General features: G+C 36.1%; 1 protein-coding gene across 2 annotated transcripts in view; it reads right to left on the reverse strand.

Moving 5' to 3' along the window:
• Positions 1 to 16,133, reverse strand: part of fz2 (frizzled 2) — an 86,341-nt gene that overhangs the window by 61,996 nt on the left and 8,212 nt on the right. The window contains exon 1 of one of the 2 annotated variants that reach the window (XM_011068239.2): positions 2,548 to 15,438. The exons of the other annotated variant lie outside the window; for it this stretch is intronic. The gene's annotated coding sequence lies outside the window, so the exon portion shown is untranslated. Of the gene's footprint in view, positions 1 to 2,547; positions 15,439 to 16,133 lie in introns of those variants that run through there. 2 annotated transcript variants of the gene reach the window in all.

The following is a 16,133-nucleotide window of genomic DNA, read 5'->3' on the forward strand; positions in this document are numbered from 1 at the left end:
TACACGAAAGAGGGACCACGCCTCCTCCCTCCCGCCTAAAGGATTTAATTACGAATTAATTGTGATGTACCGCGCCGCGGCTAATTCCGCCTGGCAATTCCGCCGGTAATTCGAGGAACGCCCCGACCAGCCAATCCTTTTCCTTCCCTTCCAGCGAGATTCTCCCTTCCGTGACGTGTTCACGCGAAATCGCGAGAAAAAACGCCGAGTTCTTTTTTTTACCTCGCGCGCCTCAAAGTACGCGTACTTTTTCAGTACCACCTCCGCACTAGTTGCCACTTCTCCGATTTTCAGCCGGAGATTCCAATTTTTTAAACGAATCTCCGGCTCTCTGGTAGATGGAAAGAACTTTCGGCTAACTACTTTAAATTTTGATTAATTTTTTTAAACTCGTGCGTTCATTTTCCTCTGGTTTTGAAAAGAAATTTCGGGAAGGTCAGATCTGGTGATTTTTTTTTTTTTTTTTTTTAGAAAGAGTACAGAGCAATACAGAAAAATAACAATTTTGGCAATAATAACACCAGCCACACGAAACATTTTTTTGTCACACAAATCCGGAAATTGCATCACAGTATTCTTGTATTTTGACGCTTTGAAACTGAATCTGATATCCAAATTGCTCCATCACGTCACAATTGTTTTTTTATCGACAAAAAGTAGCTCGATTTTCCCGCATTTTTAACCTACTACTAGTTTGCATATTAACTTTATAAGCTTGCATATTATCGCTGAATTTACTTGTTCTCTTTTACCTCAGCTTGCATATTAAAAACCAGATTATAAATGGTTTTAAAATTCTGAAAAATCGAATTATTTTTCGTTAATAAAGAGTGTGACATAATGAAATAATTTGGACGCCAGATTCGGTTATAGAACGTTAAAATATACATATAAAAATGCCATGTTCTAATCTTCGGATCAAACATTGAACTTCATTTTGTGTGCTTGTGTAATCGACCTTCGGCAGAAGAGCTGTTGATCTCCAGCGGAACACTAAAAAGATGGCACCGTGTCTAGTACTCAAAGAAATCACCTTGTTTTCCGCGAGAGCGCGAGTTCATTCGCATGAAGGTAAAGATAAAATCGATCAGCAGAAGTGTATTATCCGGTACATGACGCTAATGAATGATCGGAGGCGGAACAAATTTGAATTGTAGATATACAAGTGAGAGATTTTAGATGCTTACTGCACGACGGTGTGTAGAAAGGAATCAGGATATCCTTTATTACTATGATTCGAAGAGTAAGAATAACACGAGCACACGAAACAAAATTTAATGTTTGATCGGGAGATCAGACTATGGTATTCTTATGTATTTTAATACTCTAAAACCGAATCAGAAATTGCTCTTTTACGTTACAATTTTTTTTATCGACGAAAAATAATTTGAAGCTCTAATATTTTTAGAGCCATTTATGGGCTGATATTTTATATGCAAGCGGAGATAAAAGAGAGAAAATAAGTTCAGTGATAATAATGTAATGTAAGCTTCATAAAGTTAATATACAAGCTAGTAACTAAAAAATTGAGCTATTTTCGACAAAAAAATTGTGACGTGATGGAATAATTCAGAAATCGGATTCTATTTCAGAGCATCATAATAAATATAAGAATATCATGGTCTTATCATTGAATCCAAAATTTTTTTGTATGTAATTTGCGCGAACAATTCGTGTATTATTGAACTCTTAATATATAATGATTTTTTGGTCTTTTACTACACTTAATAGGTCATTCATATAATTTTTATTTTTACAAATATACAAAAATTATATATTAAATAATTCTTACATATATTTTAACATCATGTATTTAAAAAATTGTATGTAAATGTGTGTGTGTGTGTGTGTGTGTGTGTGTGTGTGTGTGTGTGTTATAACTAATTACTTAATGTTCCTAATATTTCAAAGAAAAGAAATGCGCAGGACACGAATAATTTATCGTGTGTATTAATTGTAAGAGTTAAATATTCATGATTTGCATGCAACGTTGATTTTAAATAAATCGTAAATAGAGCTGCAAAGGCGTGCAACATCGAGATTGAAATCTCGCTAATCTGATTGAGCCCGATTACTATTTGCACGCGTGTTAATGGACTTTTCTCATTAATCATTTTAATTAACAGCGATTAGATATGAATGGATTATCACTATGTATAATTTACATTTGTACATTATAACAGCATATTATAATATTTTTTTATAACAAATGCATATCGTTAATATATGCAACATGGAGTAAAATCATCCTCCGTTTGTATCAACTAACCGATCCTATCAACTTTGTGACGCGAAGTTGAAGATAAGACACAGCCATCTCTCCTTGTCAAAACGGAAACGAGAATTTTGTCAAGATGAATATCTACGTTCCTCTTAATTGCTGTGGAAGACATTTATCTTCCTTACGAGACAGTCTTGTTTCGAGGTAACGATCGAACCGCATCTAACAAATCATCCGGTGAGATAATTTGATCGCGTAGCAACCGGTTAATTCCGATAACATGTTATAACGGTTGAATACACCACGGATTCTACATATCTTCTCACCTGGCAGTCGGTCCTGATTAGATTACGTCGTGCAATGTTGGCGGCCGAGCTTCTTGGACGCGCGATTCTCCAGTAATGCCTGTCTTCGTCGTTCCGTTTGCACGTATTGTCTACTGATAATGTATCGACGTAGCGTGAAGTTATCACACTGATTATCGGTTCACTATTCAGTTCATTGACGTCACACGTCGAGCAATCATACGGACGAATGCTTTTCTCGTGTATTTTTGCTCTCCTCCAACTCTCTATTCCGCTGCGTTTGTCGCGGCCATTCTCATCGACATCACGGTCCGTGTAACTTCGATTTTCCTCTCAAATAAATTCTGGTCCCGAACCATCACGTTCTATTCATCTTAGTCACTTCTTGATGGAAAATCACGCTCTTGGCGTCTCTGAATCATTTGCTATTGCCTTAAATCGTCACGCCACTTCGACGAGGTCACCCGTGCGACAAAAGACTTATGTATTTCCACTCGATTCGTAAGATAAGAAAGATCACCGGAAATCGATTTATCTTTTCTCGGATTCTCCAGACGAAGTCATTTTCGATGCGTGTTTACACCGATTATCTGATGGAATTTGTCGCGGTGGAAAACGAAATGCGGGTCGTACAATGGTTCAAGAATAGTTTACGTATGCCATCGCGCGCGTCTTCTCACGTGGCGACGGTTTCCGGTTGACGGTTTCGTAGACTCGCGATAAATGTACGCGCCGCACGGTGACGCTCGCTTTTATCCAACGCTCGCGTCGGCTGCGCGCGTCCGCGTGCCCGTCGCTCTTTCTGACTCTTCTCCCCCATTTCGACGCGGGCGGCGTCGCGCCTCTCGCTTATCACTGCGAATTTTCCACCGACCAGCGTTCCGTCGCGTTCGATCGCGAGCGCGTGCGTGCCTCCGTGATTGCGCGATCAAGCGACGACGCGACGCTTCGCAATCCGCTAGGAAGATATCGCAAATTTTTATATTGCCACCCATGAGATCGCTAGATATCTTTGTTATGTTCTAATATACCAGGACACTAATGTAAAATTATAACTCATAATTCGCTGGTTGAAGATAAGAATAATGTGATCGCTAAAGAGATAAGTTTAGATAAATTTAAAAAAATTATAATTTATAGAAATATTGAAAATAATAAGATTTGTTGGAAATGCTTCAAAAATAAGAGATTAGAGTTATGACAAGCGATTAACATAATTTTATCCAACTGACAAGGCAACTATAGGAAATGTTCATTATCGATTTTGATAATAATGTCTTTGTAATAAGCGATTCGTCAAAATTATCGGGAATGAGAAGAGATTATTTAAAGAAGAGACAAAATTAACATAATGCTCTTATCTAACAGTTTGAAATCGTCTATGGAAATAGTTAATGGATTTTGATAAGCTTTGAATATGTCATAGAACATCAAACAATATTAAATATTATTTGTCTATTTTTATCTACTTATTATTTTTTATCTGCTCAAGATACAAGAGTTGAAACAATTCCTAAAAAATTACGAATTTTTTTCATTTTAAATATTTTCGAAAAATGTAAATACAAGATTTTATTAAATTTTATTAAATTTTATTAAATTTTTGCACAAACGTTATTTCATTTTTCTATTATTTTTTTATGTTCTACATTTCTGCAACATATCCAAAGTCCATAAAAATCGATAAGAAATAATTCCGACAGTTCTTTCGTAAACTAATGCTTCCAAAAGTTATTTTAAAAACAGAGTATCAAAAAAAGATCTGAGAGTAAATAGTATTCATAAAGAAAAATGTCTAATGAACATAAATCCTAAAACGAGTACACATAATGTAACTGTCCCAATTACTGTGCCTGTCTCTATTAGTGTGCTTTTATATTTCGATAAGAATTTTGTATTTCATAAAGAAAATTAGCATAAATAAATAAGAAAAAATATCTTCTTTTCTTAAGTTAAATTATTAATGCATACGATACCGAAGATAATATTTTATTTTTTGAGTATTAAAGTATTTTAAATATTTTTCGAAAGATATGAGGAATTTATGTTAATCTGGTAATACGTATCAAGATTTTAAGCTTGTTCTTATTAATGCTGTATTGGAGCTGAGAACGTTGTGTTATGAATGTATTTTGAAATAAATATAATTGAAGTAATGATTTATGTATTGTAATATTAACATAAACAATTTGCTTAAATTTATTACATGTTTTAGTAACTATATGTTAAAATGAGTCAAATGTGGATAGGCACACAAATTGGGAGCACATTAATAGGGCCATCGCCGCTTAGAGGATCATTAATAGGGACAAAAACATATTTTCTATTTTTGTCAAAAGCATTATAAAATATTAACATTTTTTAGATTAAAGAAATATTATAAGAAAAAGAAATAATTGAAAAACCGATATTGATTGCAAGCAGATAAAATTAAAGCTACAATATTTAATAATTAATTCAGTAATAAGCAAATTGGCTAAAAGGCACATTAATAGGGACAGTTACCTTATATATATATCGAATGCAAATACCATTCGTTGAGATATGGATCAGTCTTTATCTAGGAGATGATTCTATAACCTTACCTTAACTTTATTGGTAAATAAAACGCTGATTGTGAATTGAGGATCTTCAACACACTTTCTTAAAAGCTATTGACAGAACTCAAATCTGGTCAATTTTGCGCTCAAAGATATCCACGCCGATCTCAAGATATTCAGCAAGCTCTTCAGCCATTCCAGTCATTACTTACAGAAATTGAATCATTGAAAGTATTGATACCCTGAATAACAAATCATATATCGCACAATATCTGATATAAAGGAGCGGATATTGGAAAGAACATCCAGAAATAGATATTATAAAAATAGCAGTAACTGAAGGCATTACTCATTTTCTTGAACAATTCTTCATCATGTTATATTAGAGTTCTATCAATAGTTTCTAAAAAAATAAAGATTCACAATTCACAGTCAGCACTTCATTTATTGATGAAGCGAACTAAGAGTTGTAGAATACATCCTATAGTGATGATAAAAACTGATTCATATCTCACGCACAATAAATGTATTTTGAAATCTATATCCATTAGACCTTTTTCTCTTGTCTTGTCCTGCTCTAAATATATAATTATTTTTTAAACACTCTGTATGATTATTCTGTATTTTGCTTTGATAATATATAGATAATTTATAATCCAGTTGTACGAGAAGATAGAGGAATTTTTAATAAAGATTGCAATCGTATATATATTCCCGTTTATAATAGGAGTCACGTAAGCAGACTCTTATCCTGCTTTGAAGAACCAATCGACCAGACATTCTCGCAAAAACGAGAGCCTATAATTAAGATATTAATAACTTTCGAGTATAGCCGTTATTTATGTCGATAATCGAGAACCAGTTCACGGAATCTTAGAGTACAGAATGTGACATTAAAAATTCCAATCGAAGATCTTGGATCAAAAACTTAAGTTTAAAAATAAAGCGTAATCAACAAAAATTATCTCTTCCAAATAAAATCAAACAAAATATATAGATAATCTATAATAGAATAAGTAAGCATGAAGAAATCTTAACCATGTTGAGTTATAGCTTCGCTAATTATTTCGAAAAATTTCAAATGTCATAACTTTGATTATTATGAATGTAATCAACTTGCAACTTGTCATATTGCTGAGGTTATACTGCGACGATAATATTACTCTTCAGCGACCGGATTGTATCTTTTCAGACGCGAGAGAACTCGATCCGATACAACATTACTCCGGATGATAATGACGCTCGTAATTCTCGACGATAGTGGTCGCTGTCGTGGTCGCAGTCGCCAAACGATGCCTCTCAGAACTGAGACTGCACAAGTTACGATCCTCGTCACGGATATTTAGCCTTACTTGTAACGGGTATTAACAAATAGTTGACTTGCTGAAACCGGCTGGACAGGTAATAAAAGTTGACAGACACACAGCATGCAAAGTTTATTTAAATTGGATTATTTGAAGACTTTAATCGCTGGTGTCTTTTCGCAAGAAACAACGCGATCATATTGAATGAAGGATGAACTCGTCAAGTCACAATGTTATTACTAGGATATCATTTCTACATTAGTGGAGTTTACACGGAATGTTTGATTGTTTTTTAGCTAATTGGGTAGGTCCGACACAACTTCCTTCTTTATAAAGATTCGTATTTAATAGTATAAATATTATAAATAAATATAATAATCATTTGTACTCCTTTTCTAATAATCAAAAATTTCAAGAATTAGTTTAATGAACCAAAAATTTAATGTAAATGAAATATAAAAAAATGTTTAGCATGAACTAATGATAATATAGGTATACGTTATCGTTCCAAAGTTTGGAGTTTCTTTAAATTTTAAAAAGAAAATTCAATTACCTTTGTTTACTAACACTGTAAATGTAACAATTATATTGTGAACGTTTATATTGTTTCAATCATAAATTTTGTTCAATTATACCTTTATTTACTAACACCGTAAATATAACATTGTGAAAGTTAATATTGTTTCAATCATAAATTTTATTCCAATAGTGTACATAAAAAAAAAATAAAAGTTTTTCTTTTCAATAAAATAATTACATCTGTGAAGAATCATGTTCTTATCTAAAAATTATAGAATGCTCCAAACTTTTGAACGGCAAACTAATTATAATCTGGATCTTTTCATTGTGCAAAGGAAATGAATAAAGCGAAACGAAATTCGATGGAGCATTAATTACCGACGTCTCTTCCTCGACCGCACAGAAGGCGAGATCAGGCGAATAAATCAATGAACTCATAAAATCAATGAACTCACTTCGTCCCGGCGAGGAGGCGCCAAGCATCACACGACACTCTTTGCCTTAATGCGAAGCAGCGTTCTTTTATCATACAGACTTTTCTCCTTTCCTTCGTTCGCGCTTCGTATACAAGGATTACGACGCGCGTCGCGGCGCGTTTTTCCGATGTGTTTCAGCTCTTCTTCATCGGCTTTCCGTCTCTCCTGCCAAAAAAGAGAGAAAGAAAAAAGGGAATTACGAAAAAAGAGAAAAGGAGTAAGAGCATGAGTAGCTCGAAGGTAATCAAAGGGATGGGCGCGCGCGTGTTCGCGAGTGTTTGCGCCCCTTCGGCTGCCTCTCGAAACGCATACGCACGGAAGCGTTGCCGAACAATCGTTTTGGTGGCTTTGAAGTTTTCCGCCACGCAGCTCCGTTGGCTCTCTTGAAGTTCGTATGCATTGCGCTCATAGCGAGAAAGAACGCCGATGACAACAGGGGAGATAGATCCTGGCACTCTGCTACTCACGTACGTACCCACATCCATCTTTCCTTACTTTTCCCTACTTGCTTTTCCTTCGAGTACAAAAGATACAGCGATAATGTCGTCGAATGTACTGCTGACAAAACGAGATCCAGATAGGGAATCTTGAAGAGGCTAATTACAGTATTTTTTTCTTGAAGATACGTACGATGGTCATCGTAGCCAGATGATGGTACCTACTTTGACTTTTCCCTTTGTACGCGCGGCAATGCACGCTAAAGAGAGAGTCAAGAGGCGACGAAGCTTTGACAATGTGCGCACACTCTTTCTCCTTCTCTCGTCTCTAGTTTTTTTTTTTGATATACGCACGTCTAATCAACTGAAAGAAAGTTCTTTCTGTTCGTGCCTTTTCGATTGTTTCTATCGTTCCTTTTGCGGATCTTCCGTTTTCAATAATTCTCTGCTGTTCTTTTACTCTTTCTCTTTCTCTCCCTGCTCCAGATTCCTTGCTTCTCATTCGCAATTCCTCCCATATTCTTTGTCTTTTTTTCTCTTTGTCTTCTCATGTCAGAAAGCGAGTTTTGCTTCCGATGCATGTATGCAGAATAGTTGACGAAAGTGCCCACTTATTGTCCCCTAGTTTGAGTTAAGTACAGCTTTGATGACGACGAAGTAATTAGTTCGTATTATACTTTGTGACATCGTGCAGAATGGCCGGTCAGAGAGCGAAAAAGAAAGCCTTTCTCTCTTTCCGCCTCTCAACGTTACTCTCGTCCGTAGCTTTTTTTCTTTTTTCGAATCCTATCACAAATTTGGCTGCGCTCTTCATTTACTCGATGACAACTCTCATATACACTGAACGTAATCCACTTTACTCTTTCCTCTCTTCTTTTTTTCCATGTACTCATCGTTTGCACGATAATTTTCATACAAATGGATGAGTAAAACGGAAAGTAACGATCACTCGGCCGAAAAGTCTTTGTTGTTGACGAATGATGGTCGAGTGAGCGGCATAAAGTTTGCTCGCAGGAACAAAAGGAAAAAAAAATCACGATGAAACCTTAATGAGTGCGTTTTTTTTTATGAATTCGTAATTCTCAAGCATTGCGATGGTAAGAGGGAAAGGTTTCTCGATCTCATCGAGGCCATCACGAGGAGATACCCGATCCTCAAAGACGACGCGCACGACTCTTGTTCGCGCATCGATGAGCGCGCAGAAATAATTTTGTTTTTTTTTTTTTTTTACTAAATGCGAAATGTTCTCGTTAACGTCGAAACAGAGTAGTCAAAGCTGATATTTGGACGAGGGAAAATCTTCAAAGACATCACGCGGCCTAATTTTCCGACAGAAGGAGCATCCTTGCTTTGATGCGTTGGGACTTCAACTTTCGCTAAAGCTTTCCCTCTTTCCCTCTTTATTCGCATCGTTACCATTCGTTAAGTTTGCCTGGCGGATTTCTTCTTAGGAGAAGACCCGGAGAGATTGCGTTGATAAGTCGCGACAGTGATTTCCGCACTGTAAATCACGCTGTAGCGTTGAAGAGACCTTATTTGTAACAAAGAGAAGAATTCTTGTTTTATGTTACACATATGAATTCATTTATCCATCATACTTAATCAGAAGGGAAAAAGTTCAAAAAAAAAAGCTAAGATAGAAAATGGGTCGACAGTAATGATGACTGAAACGAATCGAAGTTGAGTCTGCTCGAAGGGAGACAAATATTCTCTCGAGGTTTTTGTGGGCAAGCATCAAAGAGACTCTACGTTGCTGCTTTCTCATAACTGTCCGCCTGGAAGACAAGTGTAGATAGATAGATGAAAAAAAGACTGAGTAGAAACAACTGTAGATAACGTTACGCTGATGATTCTTTAAAAATGGTATGTAACTTCATCATAGCTGTACCACGATTCTTATATTACAATTTCTGACTGGCAGGTTTATGTAATTTTTTTCACTTTACATAGAAGTTTATGGAAAGATTTTGTTGAAATATCTAAAAATTTAGTTAGATGAAGATCCTAAAATAATTTTGTTGGAGCATCAAAAATATACTGTTAAATTCATATCAAATTATATCCAATAGAATTATTTTTAATCATTTCTATACGTCGCTATTGATTCTACTCAATATGTCGTTAATTTAATTAAAACAATGAAGTTAAACAATTTAATTCAAGAAAAGATATTAAATTTGGTTCAAATTTAGTTACTTTCTAAGCGCATACATTAATATAGACATTTATTTAAAACTAAGAAAGAGAAATGGATTGATTTACATTTTATATAGATGGAAATTTATAATGTTATTTAACTCAAGGGATTGACTACTATTACTATTGCTCCTTTAATATCTAACAATAATGGTTGCAGACTAGAATGTCAACATTTTTTGCAGCATTGCTTATCATGCTTGAATTTCCTATATAATTATTCTCCAATCAAATTATTTTTCAAATCTGCCTTTATCTAAATTTTATAGATATTTCAACAAAAAATTCTTTCTATTAAGTATTCGTAAACAACACTTGAAACTACGTGGAAACGAATTTATCTGTGAGCTATTTTATGCAGCCACCGTCAAGTTAGCGAGGCGGGCATTGCGAACGCATGCGAGTGTAATAGAACCGTAATGTGTAATTTCTCTGGTGTGAGCAAGAGCATCTATGTAAACTCGGGTTTTACGCGATATGTAAGGGGTCCCCTCTTGCTTGGTTTCGTTTCTATACTTCTCTCATGCACGACGCGATACGTCGCGACGCGGTGCGGCGCGGAGTGATGTCGATGAATTCTTTGATCCGCTGTAATTAGTTGATAGCGAGCAATGCAACCGTCCGCCGTTGCCGTCACGTAAATAGCAGTAGCTACTATCGGTGGCAAGGCAAGATACGGCGAAGGGATCGACGGCTCATGGAAGAAGGGTAAGCAAAAATGTTTTAATGGCGATCAAAGTAGTCCGACTGTGCTCTATGCTGAGGGCTCCTGCCAGAGATGTGCAAAAAAAATTAGCTGCTCGCGTGGAATTTTGCCAGAAATGTGTATATATGTATAATTATTTAGAGGAATTGATTTTAAAGAAAAGAGACAAGAAAGGAATCATGTGCTCTAGCATATCTATATAAATTCGTATCTATACCTATGAATCATATTTATATTTTCCTAATTTTAATTCTTAGAATCAGAAAATGATAAAGAGTAAGTCAATCTATAATATTCATTTTTATCTCTATCAATATAATCCTCTTCTATTGGTTATTTTTATCAATATTGATTAACTTTAATCTTTCATGTTTATTTCTACTAATGTAGCCTTATCTCAGTTTAACGTGCTTCTTATCTTTTTCTAATTTTAAAAATTCTAATTTTTCTGATTCTGAGTTAAACCGAGATGAAAATTAAATACATTGATAGAAATGGACTTAAGAAATTAAAGTTAATCTATATTGATGGAAATGAATAATAGAAAAAGATAATTTTAATAAAAAATTATCTTTTTCTAATATTCAGGAAACTGCAATTTGTTCAAGTACCTATAATTCAATTTCGACTTCAGCCATTTCTGACTTTGGCCATCTACTTGCATCATACACGCTCACAAGCATGCCCCTGGCTGCTACATTGCGAAAATACTTCCAAAGGAAAGATCTCTTAAGTCCAACCCCCATTTCTTACCCCTTCCCCTGCTATCATTGATGATGGCAAACAATATAGCGAACGAACACCGCATTGCTATGTATTTCGTTGAATAGATTCCTCATATAGAGAATTAGATTCATGAATATTATTATTCATTAATTAAATGCATGTATTTCGATATATTGGATTATTATACACATATAGCAAATCTGATTTTGCGCCCTTAACGTTATAGGTATATTATAATAATTATTACATTATTAATGAAACATGGAACAAACATTATTAATTATTGACAATCTCAATCGTGCTTTTCCACCTGAATAAATTTGCAACTCCCTATGAAATTCACAGATATTTCACATAAAAGGAAAAGAAGAGTTTAGAATTTAGAACATGAAAACATAATATTCTTGAGCGTAATACGCGTCAGTGACAAAGCGCGCTTGTGAGGCGCTTGTTGAGAGCAGCACTTCGCGCTCTTAAAGTACCGTCATCGTTCTTGCGATCTCTTCGTCGCCGCGATGCAAGCATTCTGTGACGCTGGCGGATTACGAAGATTCAAGCGTCTCGAGAGCAGGAATTTAATGCATCCATGTAGAATCCGTGCACGAATAATTCAAACGCCATTCGAATTTCTAGAAATCAATTCTGCAAACAATTTTGGTTTTATACGCATAGCTTGCGGTCCACTTTCAAATAATCTGCATTGTTACTCGTATAAATAGAATCTACTAATGGTATACGCATCTTCTTTAACATGACATTCTATAATGCCGAAAATATTTCTACGACATATAACATATGTCCCATTCATGTAATTAAATCTTATTGTCGTCGTTCATTTTACAGAAGCATTAAAACGTCTGATGAAAGACCTGAGACTTTTGCGTGATATGTTTAAAAGTACGCAAAATGAATTGTGATTCTATGACGTACATCAATCTTTAAATGATAATACACTGATAAAAAAAAACACTTTTTTTTCTTAGTGTTTAAATATTTCAATATAAATTTATATTTATACGCATATCCAATTCTGCAAATTATGCGCCGAAATATTTTTTAGTCTTGAAACGCAGTCGTGAACAAAACTAGAATGGTAATAATTGACCATCAATTTAATATGTGATATTACTCCTCTAACAAAATTTCGGCTCGTAGTTTGCAGAATTAGATATGTATCTATATAAATTACACTATATAATATTTAAGTACTGAAATCCGCTTTGACCGAAAATCGGATTGTTTTCTTTTAATTGATCGATTTATTCTCGTCGATTTAATTTCAAGTTATTCTAAGTCCTCATACTTTTGTACAAAACCTTGCAAACTAATTATTAATATGTAGACTAATTTTAAATTATATCTACATTATTCTCATACTAATTGTTAGCATGTTATTATAATCTTACTATTATTCTATTGTCCCATTCCAGTTGGAAGTACGATAATCCTAATGCAAGACACGTACTTATAAGTGGCTCAGTGCCAATACAATTCCAAGTCTGATTCACTACGCCGTCATGTTTCCTAGTCTCTACTCCTTGTTCGACGATTATGACGAGGTTACATCCCTGTGCAAGCGAAGCGATCAGACCGCTATAAACGGCTTTCCCTCTTGACGCACCGAAAAGCGATGTAACCGCGATCGATTCGTTACAGCGAGCGGCCGCGCCATGCCGCCATGAATTTCGACGAAGTTCCCAAGGTCCAACCCCAGGCCCTATGTCGCATTAATGCATCGAAACGTAGTTACAGTTTCGTAACTCTATTTTGAGGGACGCGTACGGTAACGTTGCACACCCCCGATTTTCGTAATATTCCGCGGTGCGCAGATAACTACGAGAGCCTGGCCAGCTAGCTCGACGATGATGGGGAACGTCGACGTTCGTCGACGTCAGCGTCGACGCGAAATCGAATGTGAAGTGCGTCTGGTTGTTTCGCATAACGGGAAAATCATGATTCCCATCCCTCTCTTCATTCTATACTCTGTCTCTCACTTCGACATCGAGGGCTTTCTGTTCTAGCTCGCTTAAAGTCAGCTTGATTAAGCCTATTGTAAATGGGCAGCTATTTTAAATATTAATAAACAATGGCGCGGGAAATACTTTAGCGTGAAAAAATCGCGAAGCGTGTGATTAGTTTGGACAGATATACACGTTTACTTTTCGCATGTACATTACATTGTAATAATATATAATGCATTATATACAGTAGAAACTACTGTGAACGATTATAGTAAGTTAATAGCTATAAGGTTTGAAAGGTAATGCTATCTTTCGGTTTCTTTAGCGAAATTAGAATGTCACGAAGCAACTACAAAAGTTGCCCGTCTGGCGTATTAACGCGACGCAATCGGAAGAACCTGTTATGATTTATTAATGGACAGAGTGCTTCGCTTAGGCATTATGTGTCGTGGGGGCGACTACGTCGGACGATTACGACCGGCTGTTACATTCCCATCTACCATCAGATCACTATATTGTCCGTCCGCGCACGCCTGGCACGTATTTTTTCCTCTTGATTAATTTCCACTAGAAAATTAATCGCTTCCAAAGAGAAAGAGAGGGAGGAGAGAGAGAGAGAGGGAGGGAGAGGGGGGGATTTGTTATCATATGTTGGTGGTAGTCGCACACGTGGTCCTGTAGATTCTGCCTAGCCTAGTTGACGCACATACATGATGCGATCACGCACGCAAAAGAAGAAAAGAGAGAGGCAGATAGACGAGGACACGCACGGGGGAACGATAAGAGAGGCTGAACAGAAGGTTGGTTGGAGGGCGCGCGTACGAACCCCACGAAATATTGATTGACATCCGGGTGACAGATTTCACTGGCCACACACCCCTTCGGTCTTCAACTGGCAGCGTATATACCGAGCCGAACGCGTTCGAGTACCACCTCCTCCTTCCTATACTCTTTGTCATGCTGATTTGTTGCCAACCACGTAGAGGTGCTCAACTGTGCCTGTCTGTTGGAGATCGATTTCGCTTGATAACGGTAAATGAAGTTTGCAAGTTCAATGTACGTTTCATCATTCTGATTCGATCGGTGCATCGTTGGTTCCCGTTTCCCTCTTGTGCTTTCGTCATCCGACTGTTTTGCTACATTCGCAACGAGCTTACGGGAAATTGCGAGAGATTACCTCGTCGGATTGTGGTTGTTCTACCAGCACTCGCCGTTCTGTCGATGAGACGAGAACACCGGATATGCGGATCTCGACACTGCGCGTGATTGTTTGTCAGGCACTTGACGAGCGTCTAATAACGTACAATTAGCACGTCGTATATAATTACGATTAAATGCCAGCCGGGAATTATCATTTCCGACTAAACACTTTGATAAACAAATTCCGAGGAGCTCATACCGAACCGAACACCGGCGAATCTCGTGTTCCTCACGCTCATCGCTCGTTATCGTGTAGGGTTTCTATTTGCTGTTGAGTTAGACAGGTGTCTTGGCCACGGCCAAGGTGCATAATAATGTCCATTATGGATGAACTTTTACCGTTATCGATACTCGGAACGCCTGCGCCAGCATTGACATATCGATAGAAAATCTATACGACGCGATTAACCTTTCGGTTACTACGATTCCCCTCTGATCGCTCTTGTATTACCTGGAACCTGACTAAGCTGACATTAAAGATGTCAATAGCATACCTATTCTTTGAAAGTTACAACTGAATTCACGCAATGATATAGTAACATTCTATACTATCTAGAGATAAATTGATTTCGTTGAATTTCGATTAAAATCATGAAAATATCATCTTTTATACTTTGATCAAATATTTTTTATGTAAAATAAAAAGTATGAATTTTTTATTTTGTACAAAATATTTCTGCGAGATATTTGATAGACGCTTTTGATTAAAAAGAAATAGTATTAGGTGTTGGAATTAATTCGTAGCGTTTTTAATGAAAGAATGTTATTTATTTCACATGAGCATTAAAAAATACATTAATGAAAGTACTTCCCATCACTTGTAAAACGCTACGAATTAATTCCAACACCTAATATATGTATATGTGTGTGTGTTGCATGATGAATTGTTCAAGTATATCGCAGAAAGAAAGCAGACAGTCGTTGGCTTCGAAGTGGTAAACAAAGAGCTATGTGACAAAGATAGACAAAAATTACGGAGACAATATGCGATTCTTGTTGATCGCGGGACGCTGATTGCTCGAACGGAGGAGCCAATTGAAGATGTGACAACGACTCGACGCTTCTGAATCATGTCACATGTCAAATGAGTGACTCGGAAACTATCAACCGGTCCAATTACGTCTTCATATGAATAGCCGACTCACAGAACTATCGTCCCACGCGCAACGATGCTCAATAAGTCGACAGGTTTGGCATAACCGACAGAAATGGTTAGATCGTTCGTTATTACGAGTTACACAGCCGTGCACTTTCACACACATTCAGTTTCCTGACGCAGTCTAATTTTACATGAGTACATGTAAAATTATAGAAACGAATTTAAAAAAATTATTAAATTATTGTTAAACCATTTTTCCTCTAATTAAGACTAAAATATATTGGCGTATGTGACTTTCGTAGATTACAAAGAAAGATTTACCTTACAAAACTGCGTGTGAAAAAAATTTAGAATTAAATAAAAAATTTAGAATTAAATTTTAAAAAATGTTCGTTATATTAATAATTATAAAAAAATTGTCATGACCAAATAAAAACAAGTAA

This window comes from Acromyrmex echinatior, chromosome 2, assembly GCF_024713525.1.
Source record: "Acromyrmex echinatior isolate Ae372 chromosome 2, ASM2471352v2, whole genome shotgun sequence".
NCBI classification, from domain to species: Eukaryota; Metazoa; Arthropoda; class Insecta; order Hymenoptera; family Formicidae; genus Acromyrmex; species Acromyrmex echinatior.